This window comes from Phyllostomus hastatus, unplaced genomic scaffold (genome assembly GCF_019186645.2).
Source record: "Phyllostomus hastatus isolate PE091 unplaced genomic scaffold, TTU_PhHast_1.1 phas_contig_210, whole genome shotgun sequence".
NCBI lineage: Eukaryota > Metazoa > Chordata > Mammalia > Chiroptera > Phyllostomidae > Phyllostomus > Phyllostomus hastatus.
In genome coordinates, this window is record NW_025333737.1 from 2418694 (window position 1) to 2431362 (window position 12669).

Here is a 12669-nt window from a genome sequence, read left to right on the forward strand (position 1 = left end):
ACAAATAGCATGAACACATCATTAATAACAACAGCAATAAAGATAACAGCTCTACATGCCAAACATGTCCTATAAGCTTTATGTGTATTAATGTTTAATCTTTACAAGATATTACTGTTTGATATCTCACAACAATTACAAAAGATGGGCATTACTGTTTAACCCATTTTACTGAAGTGAGTTACAGAGAGGTTAAGTTTTTTGATAGAAAAAACGTGAAAGGTAAATGTTATCTTCAAGTTGTCAAGGATATTCATGCCAAGCTTTAAGTGCCTACTATTCTAACTGTCCTCCCCTACATCAAGAAGGTGGCAAGAGAGGAAAAAAAGAAGGTTCTATATTGGGTGGTACAGTTACACAAGTCAGGGGGGAAAGGCACAACAGAACCTTTCAAAAATGTGCTGAATGGCATAGGGAGGCAAAAAGGGAAATAAGCATCCACGCTTAGCTACCTTCACTGTACTCACACCTGTGTGAGCCCACACACACACTCTTACAAAGCCTATTAGCTTATCACTCCTGTCACTTGATTTTTAAAAATAGACTTTTAGGTCAATTTCAGGTTTACAGAAGAACTGAGGCAGAAGGTACAGAGCTTCCCCACTTACCCCCTGCTCCACACGTGCAGTCTCCCTTCCCACCGCCTCGCACCAAAATGTGTTTTTGTTACAACTGATGAACCTACATAAATACACCATTACTACCCAAAATCCAATGTTTATATTAGGGTTCATTCTTCTTGTTGTATATTCTATGCGTTTTGGACAAATGTGTGTTTCTACCATTACAGTATCATACAGAGGAGTTTCACTGTGCTAAAAATTTTCTGTTCTCTCAGTAGTCATCTCTCCTACTCCTCCCATATCACTGCCCCATAGTCCTTGCCAACCACTAATCTTTTTACTATATTCATATTGTTTTGATTTTTCCAGAATGTCATATAGCTGAAAGCATATAGTATTTAACCTTTTCACGTTGGTTTCTTTCATTTTGTAATAGGTATGTAAGGTTTCTATGTCTTTTTATGGCTCAATAGCTAATTTCTTTAAGTGCTGAGTAATAGACCATTGTTTGGATGTACCACAATGTATTTATTTAGTCACCCACTGAAGGACATATTGGTTGCTTCCATATTTTGGTGATTATGAATAAAGTTGCTATAAACATCTGTATGCAGGTTTTTGTGTGGACATAAGTTTTTTAACTCCTTTAGGTAAATAAATGCCAAGAAGCTCATCTGCAGAATTATAAAGTATATTAGTTTTGTAAGGAATAACCAAACTGTTTTCGAAAGTGGCTGTCCCTTTTTGCATTCCCACCAACAATGAATGAGGCTCAACATCTTCGACAGCATTTGCCATTGTCGGCGTTCCAGATTTTGGCCATTCTGATAGGTATATAGTGGTAACTCATTGTTCTAATTTGCACTCCCCTAATTACATACAATGTAGAGCATGTTTTCTTTTTTTTAACAAGTCATTACCAGATTACTATGTATTAGTTTGTTTGAAGCTTTAGTTATGGTAAGTATGGAATGCAGAATAAAGAACAGATACAGTCTCTCCCCTCTCTCCCTGTCCACCAGAAATTTGCAAAGAATCAAGAGGCTGGTTGACAGTTGAACAGTTCTTGATATTTCTACAGTACCTTTGCAGAAGGCCTTCGAATATGTTATAAACCCACATGCCATCTCTTGTTTAAAATCTCTGTATTTTAAAAATGTAGTAAATGAAAATCTAGCTGTTATAATATCACTGCCTCATTTTTTGTAACTAGACTGAAATTTCAGCTCCAGAATTTCTTTGTCTTCAGAGTTTCTTCTGGTAGAGAAGAAGGCCTGTTACTTATCCTATATAAGGATAGGGAGGAACTCCTTTGATACCTCCCACACCTTCAGTCTAGTTATCTTGAAAATTGCATCAGCTTCAGGTTGCTGTAAAAGAGTCTATTCCGTCCTGGGCACAGGTCACATCCATTTGAGTAATCCTTCCCTCTGAAGCATCATGAGGTTGTTTTATCAACAGGCATCTTCACAGTTTGGAGTCTTTTCCCTTTCTCAGGATCTAAACAAATCACTCTTCCTCCACTGGAATAGACCACCCAGAGCTTCTCCTTGATACACATTCCACCTGGGTTTTGTTCTTCTTTCTCCAGCTGTAACCACCTGTCTGCGGGTCATAGTCAAAGGCACCTACAGAGTAGGACAGGTTATTGATTAAATAGATGATTTTGTGGTCCAGGGACCAATCCAAACCACTGAAGATATCCACCGGGTCAAAGTACTTTTCCACGAGGTGGTCAGGAAAGAAGGAGTTCAGGGACCCTTGATGCTACTCCAGAACTGACAGGGCTGTTTCTTCAGCAAAGTATCTCCTGGCAGGATCCACCTTCCCGTCATTGAAATGACTTTCTTGTCTTTACCTACTGTGGCAAGCACAATGGTTGACTGGCCTTCCCAGTTCAAAGCACAGGACTTTGTTCTAATTGTGGCAACATAGCCTCCTCATTGGCAGAGGGCCACAGAGCTGACTAGGGCGTCCACGGTCACTCACTTAAATTGCTTGCTGAGTGAATCCCACCAGCAAACCTTTGTTGCAGGAACATCTAAGAAGAGCAGAGTCAGACTCTTCCTCCCACACTGGAGACTCACCACACAGGCAGTTCTCAGGCAAGACACACTCAATCTTAAAGGAAGACATTGTCGTGGGGGAGATCTTGGCACTGGTGACCCTCAGAGAGCCACATGCTCAGTGTTTATTTGCCAACTGTATATCTTCTTTGATGAAGTGTCTGTTAATGTCTTTGGCCCATTTTAAAATCTGGTGATGGTTTTCTTATTGTTGGGTCTTAAGAGGGTTTTTTTTTTTTTGGTGTGTATGTTTTAGATAACAGTTCTGTATTGAATGTGATTTCCTTCTTCAGGGGCTGAATAACATTCCATTTTATATAAATACTGCATTTCTTTTTCCATTCATATGTCAACAGACATTTAAGTCTTGGCAATTGTGAATAATGGTACAATCAACATCGGTGTGCAAATATCTTTTCAATACGCCATTCTCAATTCTCTCTCAATATATATGCCCTGATGGGATTGCTGAATCATATGATAATTCTATTTTTAACTTTGTGCGCCAGCTTTATACTGTTTTCCATAGTGGCTGCACTATTTTATATTCCCACCAGCCATGCGAAGAGTTCCAAATTCTCCACATCCTCACCAATGTTTGCTATTTTCTATTTTTTTATAGTGGCCATCCCTAAAGATGTAAAGATACCTTGTTGTGGCTTAGATTTGCATTTCCCTGATGATTAATCATACTGAGCATCTTTTCATATGTTTGTTGGTCATTTGCATATTTTCTTTGAAGAAATAAATGTCTATTCAACTCTTTTGTTCATGTACTAATCAGATTAGTTGGGGTTTTTTGTTGTAGTTGAGTTGTAGGAGTTCTTTATATTTTGAATATTTATGGTTTGCAAATATTTTCCATTGGTTGCCTTTTCACTCTGTTGTTTTGCCTGCCACACAGAACTATGAAGGCTCTGAGCAGAGGTGTGACATGATTTGAACTGCTTTTATAAAAGATCATTCTGACTGCTGGGTGGAAAATAACTGGAAGGGGGTGCAAAAAGGGAAGAAGGGAGATGAATTAGAAGAGAATGGTGGTTTGGATGAGGTTGGTGATAGTGGAGATGAAGTGAACAGATTTGGCTGTTCAAAGGACTTGTTTATAAGGAATCAAGGATGACTTCTAGACTTTTGATCTGAGGTACTAGGGCGATAGTAGTGCCATTTACTGAGAGGATGAAGGAGAACAAAGGAAAAGAGATATGGCATGCCTAAGGCCCATCTCTGTTCTTCTCTTACTTTATTTCTTCCTTTGGTGCCTCCTGTATCCCTATGGTTTTAAATAGTATGGCTGACACCTCTCAAATTTCTATCTCCACTCTAGGCTTCTTTCCTATACTCCAGTCTTGTACATTCACCTGCTTCTTCAATATCTCTACCTGCGAATTAACATAGTCTCATCTTTCTCAAATCTGCTCTACCCACAGTCCCACTCTCACTGTAGTTAATGGTACTTTCATCCTTCTAGTTGTTCAGGCCAATATATCCAAAATCCTAGGATTTGTATTTCTCTTGAATTCCACTGCTGCTGCCCTGGAACAAGCCACCATCCTTTCTCCAGCTGGATTTCTGCAATCACTCTAAATAGATCTTCCTGTTTTTGTCCTTGCTTTTCTATATTCTTTTCTCAATAGAGATGCCAGAATAATTCTACTGAAATATAAGTCATATGCTACTCCGCTGTACAATAACTCCCTATTTCACTCAGACTAAAAGCCAAAGTCTTTGCAGTGGCCTAAAGTGTGGCAGACTCTGGCCAGCAGAGCCCACCTGTTGTGACTGAAGATGAGAATAAATGCACAGGAGACAGCAGTCCTGTAGAGAAAAGGGGGACTGCACGGCTACTCTCTTAAGGGGAGAGTTGCTCTGAGTGCTTTAACCACCCTCTCAAGAGGAGAGTGCCTCAATACTTGCCTAGATAAGCTTTTATTGTTTTTTTTCGGGTCTTACATCAAAGAAAGATTTATTATCCATTACATTGAATATTATTGTCTACATTTTAGGTACAATCAAGGAAATGAAAATAACATGCAGAGGGGAATGGCAGCAAGCTGATTAGCTCTGTCCTTGAGAGAATTCACACGGGCTTTGGAAATTACCTTGAAGATAGACAATACACATTTGTTGTTTTAGACCAGGGTGATGGAGTTTTAGCAAGAGCAAAACATAACAGTCTGTATGCATTTCTAGGCCTGAGTCCCAAAGGAAAACTTGGTTTGAAGGTCTGGCTCCTGCCCACCACTTCGCTTCTGTAGGTTTTCCATACGAGCTAAGCCACATTTGCCAGACTGAAACAAACCAGTCCCCTACACTAAAGCCCTACATACTTTGTCCTCCACCACTCCTCTTCCCTCTTTAACCTCCTTTCATACTCTCCTCATTACCGACTCAGCACCAGACACACTGACCTCCTTGCTGTTTACTGGATGGACCAGGTACCTATTAACTTTGGGTCTTGGCTCTAGCTGTTCCCTTTGTCTGGAATGCTTTTCCCCCAGATGCCCCTACTTGACTCCTTTATCTCCAGCTCTTTGTTCCAATTTCAACTTGATAATAATAAGCCTTACCCTCATTTAAAGTTGCTACTTACTTCTTTCCTTCAATATCCCTAGCCCATCCCATCAGTACTTGTAATTCCTCTCACTCTTCTCTACTTTTGTATTTTTTCTACAGTACTTAATAATTTACCTAGGATGGTTATTATTTACTGCCTGTATTTCCCCTTCTAGATTTTAAGCAAGGGTGGAGATATTTGATATGTCCACTGATGGATATCCCAAACAGTACCTGACACATAGTAGTGCTTCAATAAATAGTTGTTGAGGAATGAAAGTAAGTAGTGGGAAAAGTAAGTAGTGGGGTAGTGGGACATTAAGACTTCTATTCTGAATGTATTAAAGTTAAGCTGTCCATTAAGCATCTATGTGGAGATACCAAATAGACTTTCTCTTCCCAGAATATACACAGACTTATAACCACAAGACCAGTAACTTGGTCTTAACCTTTTATTTCTTAGAAAGCAAAGCATCCATCTTTTGGCTTTCTCTTATATTCTAGCATCTTGCACTAATTTTGGGTCTGGCAGGAAACTGGTGAGATGCTGAGTTTCGTATCGCTTCCCAGTCCTATTTAGTCACCGAGTGATATTAGCTACTGCAGTCATAGTTGACCTACAATCATTTTTGCTAACTCTTATATGTACACATAGGTACACACACATGCTGTTCACTCTTCATGATATGTATTAAGTTTTCCAATTTTTATTATGATATTAGTCACAGTACAATGCTCATTGTGTGTAAGATATTATACTAAGATTATAGAGACTGATAAATAAGAAACATACTTTCAGAGTTGAGTCTTAGTGATGAAGCAGAACATAGAACACATAAAAATATCAATTTCAGAGCAATGCAAGTGTGAATTAAAGTTTTTTTTGCATATGTAAAATTTACAGCTGTGCTAAAATGCAAAAAACGGCGGACTCACATTTTAATTATGCCAGAGGCAGTGAAGTAGACTACTTACAACCCGAAAATCACCAGACTTGAGTCCTAGCATTTTTTTTGTCTGTGCCTCAACTGTTTTACTTCAGTAGCAATTTAAGAAATACTGGCTAAGAGCAATAGGAACACCAAGTTTACAGTAACAGTGTGTTATGTTATCAGCTTTTTAGAGTGACTTGAATAGGACTGTAACTAGCCAGCTCCAATCAATGACTCACACGAGTATATTCCCAGAGTAGGCGATAAAGAAAGACAGAGTCTTTTAAAAATAAGACCTAATTCCAAGAAAGGAAACTACTATTATACATTCAGCGGTCAGTAGTCCCAAAGATCACACACTGTTTTCCAAAGAGGCGGTGTGTTTCACATTCCCACAGCAATGTATGGATGTTCCAGGTGCTCTGCAACTCACCTCACAGACAGTCAAGCAACTGATCAGCCTTATTGCTTTTAAGTATACTAGTGGGTGTGCAGCGGTATCTAAATTGTGATTTAATTTGTATTTCCCTGATAACTAATAATACTGTACATCCTTTCATGTGTTTGTTTATCATCTATTTTGGCAGATCTTGGAAACCACAGACTCTAAGCAAGATTATAGAGAGGAGAGGGCTCGAGAAAGGGATCCTACAAAGTTTTTATGAACTCTTGAGCTCAACCTTGAAATGCACATGTGTGGATGTGACTCTTAACAACATACCAAAAGCAATGCACTACAGGGCAGACCACTCGCTATCCATGTCCCAACGGGGCCAGGGTGGTACACACACAGGACAGATCAGAACAGGCAGTGCAAAACCTTCTAAAACTGAACTGATACTGGAATCACAGCCCACAGAAGGTGAGTCAAAACTCGCAAAACCTAACTGTGCCATTCACTACTAGGTCAAATAAAAAAATACTGTTTTTTTAAAAAAATATTTAAACAAGGCTCAGATCTCATAAGATTCAAAATGTCCAGGATATAATCCAAAATAATTTGACATTCAAAAACCATGAAAATGTCAACTTGAAAGGAAAAAATAATCAATAGATACCAACCCCAGGATGATGAAGATGTTGGAATTATCAGAACAACCTTAAAACAATTATAATAGCCATGCTCTAAAGAAGATTAAACATTCTTGAAATTAAATAAAAGAAATAGAGCCCTGGCTGGCGTAGCTCAGTGGATTGAGCTCGGGCTGCGAACCCAAGTGTCGCAGGTTCAATTCCCAGTCAGGGTACATGCCTGGGTTGCAGGCCATGACCCCCAGCAACCGCACATTGATGTTTCTCTCCCTCTCTCTCTCTCTCTCTCCCTCCCTTCCTTCTCTAAAAAATAAATAAATAAAATCCTTAAAAAAAAGAAATAAAAGAAACAAAGACATAAAAAAGAATAAAATGGAAATTTCAGAGGTGAAAATACAATAACCAAAATTTTTAAGTTTATTGGATGAGTTCAACAGAGGAATAGAAATGACAAGGGAAAAGAATGGGTTAACTTGAAGATAGATAAATAGAAATTACCCCATCTGAGTAACAGGAAAAAAAAAGAAATTTAAATAAAAAACAGAGTTTTAGAGATAATACCAAAAGGTCTAACATGGAAGGAAAAAAAGGTGTGCCATGCTCAAAACAATATTGTAATAATGGCTGAAAACTCTGTAAATTTGGCAAAAGACATAAACTTCCATTTCAAGTAGCTTAGTAAATCCCAAACAGGGTAAACTCAAAGAAATTCATGCCTAGATACTTTGCAATCAAACTGCTGAAAACTAAAGATAAAGGAAAAAAACATCAAAAGTAGAGAGAAATGATACAGTTATACAGGGGAACAACAACTCAAATGACTGTAAATTTCTCATCAGAGGCCATGCAGGCCAGAAGGCATAAAATGTTAAAAATAAATAAAGGAAGAAAGAAAGAAAAAAGAATCAGAATCATCAACCCAGAACACAGTTGTATATCCAGTGAAAATATCCTTCAGGGAATGAAGACAAGAAGACGTTCTCAGCGAAGGAAAACTAAAAAAAATCTAGACTTGCTTTAAAGGAATTGCTACAGAATGATCTTCAGGCAGAAGAGAAATGATACCACAAACAAACAAACAAACATGGAACTTAAAAAAAGGAAATGGTAAATATCTGGGTAAATATAATAAACTATTTTTCTCCTCTTAAATTCTTTAAAATATGTATGACAGTGAAAGCAAAAACCGTAACCCAGGCTGGTTGGGTTTTCTGTGTACACACAGATAACACACATGACAACTACAACACAAAGGGGGGAGGTAAGATCTGCACGTTTACCCAGAAGTGGTAAAACATTAATTCTAGGTAGAACTGTGAAGAGTTATGTAAGTAAATTGTAATTTTCAGAGCTACTACCAAAATACATTCTACAAAGAGATATAGTAAAAACACTATAGAAAAAAAATGAACTATTAAACATTCAGGCAATCCAATAGGAGACAGGAAATAGAAGCAATGAAATAAAAAAACAGTCAAACAGAAAAATATTAATAAAATGGCAGACCTAAATCCAAACATATCAATAATTATATTCAACGTAAATGGTGCAAACATTTATGCCAACTAAAAGAAACTGTCAGACACAATAAAAAAACAAGACCCTTGCTGTCTACAAGAAACTCACTTTAAATATAAAGGTATAGGTAAGTAAAAAGTAAAATAACAAAAAAAGATATATAAACACAAATTAAAAGAAAGATGGATTGGGTATATTATTATCAGATAAAGTAGACTTCATAGCAAAAAAAAAAAGTGACAGAGATAAAGAGGAAAATTACGTAATGATAAAAGGGTCAATTCACCAAGATGCCATAATCCTAAATGGGGCACCTACCAACAGAATCTCAAAATACCTTAAACAAAAACTGATTCTTCTAAAAGAAAAAATGGATAAATCCACAATTAGGGTTGCAGACTTCACATTCCTCTCTCAGTAATCAACAAAGCAAGCAGACTGAGAAACAAAAAAGAATAAAGAATTCAAAACACCATCAACTAACTAAACCTTAATGACATTTATAGTATAACCTACCAAACAACAGCAGAATACACAGTTTTCTCAAGTACCCATCGAACATTCACCAAGACAGGCCATATCCTAGGTCATAAAACAAACTTAACAAATTTAAAAGAACTGAAATCATACAAAATATATTCTTTGACATGGTGAAATTACACAGAAATCAATAACAGAAAGCTGTCTACTAAATAGCTTTCTCGATGAAATCTTGTAACAGTAAGCACATTTCCTCTGAGCCAATGATAATGAACTCTTCCCAGAAGGCAGTCAGTGAGTTTTGATATATCCCCTAATCTATCTGTTTCTAAACTCACAGAAGTCAATCAGTATCAGGAGAGTAAACTTCGACTTTGCAAGACAAAACAATAAAGCTACCCTAACTTTAGATTATTTGAAAAGTCTTTATTCACCAATTTCAAGTTTTAGTTTAAAAATTACTTTAAAAGTAATCTAAAACACTGGAGACAACTAAGGATATTAACTGAGTTATGAATAATTTAAGAATTTTTTTGTGCGGTGTCACAATTAGGGATTGTTTGCCATCTGTGTTAAACTTAACATTTATTTTTCCAGTACTAAATGTCAAGGATTGGATAATAAGTAACCTTAACTAAGTACCTGGTTCAGATTTGTTGTCTTGAGATTTTTCTTAACAGAAAACCTACTTATTCAAAGCTCGAGTTCACTGAAACAGAGGACCACCACCAAGCTGTGGAGAGGCCCGTCGTTACCGACAGCCGCAGCGAGTCCCAGACTCAGTCAATACCTTCGTTTGTTTATTTTTAGGCTGATATGTCAAGTGGCTCAACACTGACTAAAGGATGAAATGTCAGATTTTAGAACATCTTTGTCCAAAGAAAATTTTACCCGAAAGTGTTCACTTTAAGTTTGAATAGATGCAAAAGTAACATGTAAATTTTAATATTTCTTGCATAATGTAAACTTTATATAAACAAAATATTACTATTTTAGATGTATCCAAATAAATAAAAATACTGATTCTCTACAGAATCATCTATTTAAAACTTTCATGAACATATTCTAACAGCAGAAATTTTACATCCCCCCTTTTTCTCTTTGAACTTTTATTTTCATCCCATTTCCTCCAGACTGTTATTGGAATGTGATATACCTGTATGCTTGGAACTTGCTCATTGATCATCCTGTAATACTGCAATCTATCATATGTATGTATGTGTATTTAATTTTTTTTAGTCTCCAATGACCTTAATGCCTGAGTATTAAATGCTTGTCTTCTAGATTGAATTATTACAATAACTACTGATATACAATTTATCATAAAGGCACAGTATTATTATAAATTTTGATAAATAATAAACATAACAGGTAACAATTACTGAAAAAATATCTTTTAGTGAAAAATGTATGATACTATTAAAGTAGTTGCCAAGTGTCTCTTCTGTTTCAGTGCTCTGGAAGTGGGAGGAGAAAATACGAGGTTGAACCTCCCCAGCAAGTAACTTCCTCAGGCAGACCCACTGTAGGGAAGAGAAGGTATGGAAGACCTGCAAATTTATTTAATTCATGTTATCCAAATTAACTGGTCTCTTCCTCCTTCCTAGATATACCTCAGTTTGAAAGCCACTTATTTAGAATATTTCCTATACTCACAAGGGGAGTTGACAAAAAAAAAAAAAAAAGAGAAAAAAGGTATAAATTTTGCTTTTAAACCTTCTTACCAATCCAGAGTTTTCTATGCTCAGAAAAATTAAATGTACTATGAAACCTCAATGCTTTCATTCTCTATCAGTGTCAAAGACAGGACTACAAGTTGTTAACCGTTAGGAACCTGTCCTGTATTCCAACAAACTGTTATCAACACTAAATTATTATGGGTAATACAATCTTCTGATCCCAGGAGCTACTCATACCCATTAAACTGCTTCAATCCATTTGTCTCACAACTAGTCTTCAAATGCTTTAAGATACCCAATTCCTCTCCATCATGGAACCAGTCCCTGCTCCCACAACTGCTTTCACTGCAGAGAGATCCGCCTTTAAGAGAGGGGGCTGTGCTTAAATACATTCAGCCCTGCATTCAAAGGTGCGGCACTAATGCTTCAAGAGGAAAGCCAGTTGAAAAAATATAATCAATGTTTCAGTGTTAAGATAAACATAGCAAGTTTTTCTTTAACTTGCCTAAATGGGCCAACTATAAAGTATCAAACTGTATTAGACAAGAATCCTATAAATCTTTTAGAGAAAAAAACTGCAATGTATTTTTTTTATTAGGAAAAGCATTTTAGAAGTATAGGAATATAGATGGGCAATTTCCACTCTATTTAAAGTTTATCGTTATTTATTTAATAAAACCACATTCAAGGAAGTTCTCACAATTTTAGATTTTGTGAACAATTTATAGATAAGTAAGTTATTAAGTGATGGTTCTGCACTCCTTGAGTTACTTTTAAAAGTTACTTAGCATGATGTTCATAAAAATTTTTAAGTGTAACATCTGGGTCAAATGAATGGAAAAAAACAGTTTGCTCTTGAAAAAAATTACCCATATTCTTGGTCTTTAAATTCAACTTCATTTTGACCAAATCCTAACTGAACTTGGTCTCTGTATTCTGAGAAACTTATCTTATGAAATATCTACTTCCTTCACCACTCCCACTGAGTATATATTTGCTAGTGATATGATTCTACAAAGTTAAACTGAACTACACAGTCCTGCATCTGTTTTCAGTTTTACTGAAGTCAACACTCTCACACACAGCTCTCGGGACTGAATGTTCCCTTTTTATTTTTTAGAAAAGTGCTTTCCAATTCTCTACCACCTGAGTTAAACAGAAAACAAGAATGGGGGTAAAGCACATCTAATTTTAGACATCGGATCTGAAGATTTAGGGGCCAAATCCTAAAATAGTGTTCAGCGTTTGATTCTTAATCTTTCACGTAAGTCTTAAGATCTTATTACAAAATAAACAACTGCACCTCTCCCAAAGGTCAGATTTTATATTAGGCTGTATTTTAGTTTACCAAAGCAAACTCATGACTCAAGTAGAAGCAAATATTCTGTTTGAGTATTGTTTTACCTTTTTATTTTCCTTTTAAATTAGGCGGCACTCAGATTAAAAGAGAAAAAGGAAGAATGAGATGCAATCAGCTCCTTAATGTAAAAGATCAGATATGACCAAATTATAAAATGTGTACCTATTAATGCACATTTCGTTATCAATAGTATTCCTAAAACATGAACAACAGGTTGAGAATATCTGAACTATTAACATTCTTCGGAGAAAACATCCCAGTATGAAATGCCAGAAGTACATTCACTGTGGAGGTGAACAAGCACCTGTGTGTGTGTGTATACACACACGCACACACACAGATACACACACATATAGATACACACACATATAGATACACGCACATATATATGGTCTCAGATAGATAAAGATATGCGGTCATGTTCTGCCTAATGACAGGCATACATTGTGAGAAGTGCCTTGCTAGGTGACTTTGTTGTTGTGT

General features: G+C 36.5%; 1 protein-coding gene and 1 pseudogene across 1 annotated transcript in view; both read right to left on the minus strand.

Moving 5' to 3' along the window:
• CPD (carboxypeptidase D) overlaps positions 1-12669 on the minus strand; it is a 65247-nt gene that overhangs the window by 36667 nt on the left and 15911 nt on the right. The window lies entirely within an intron of this gene.
• Positions 1845-2699, minus strand: LOC123816718 (annotated as a pseudogene).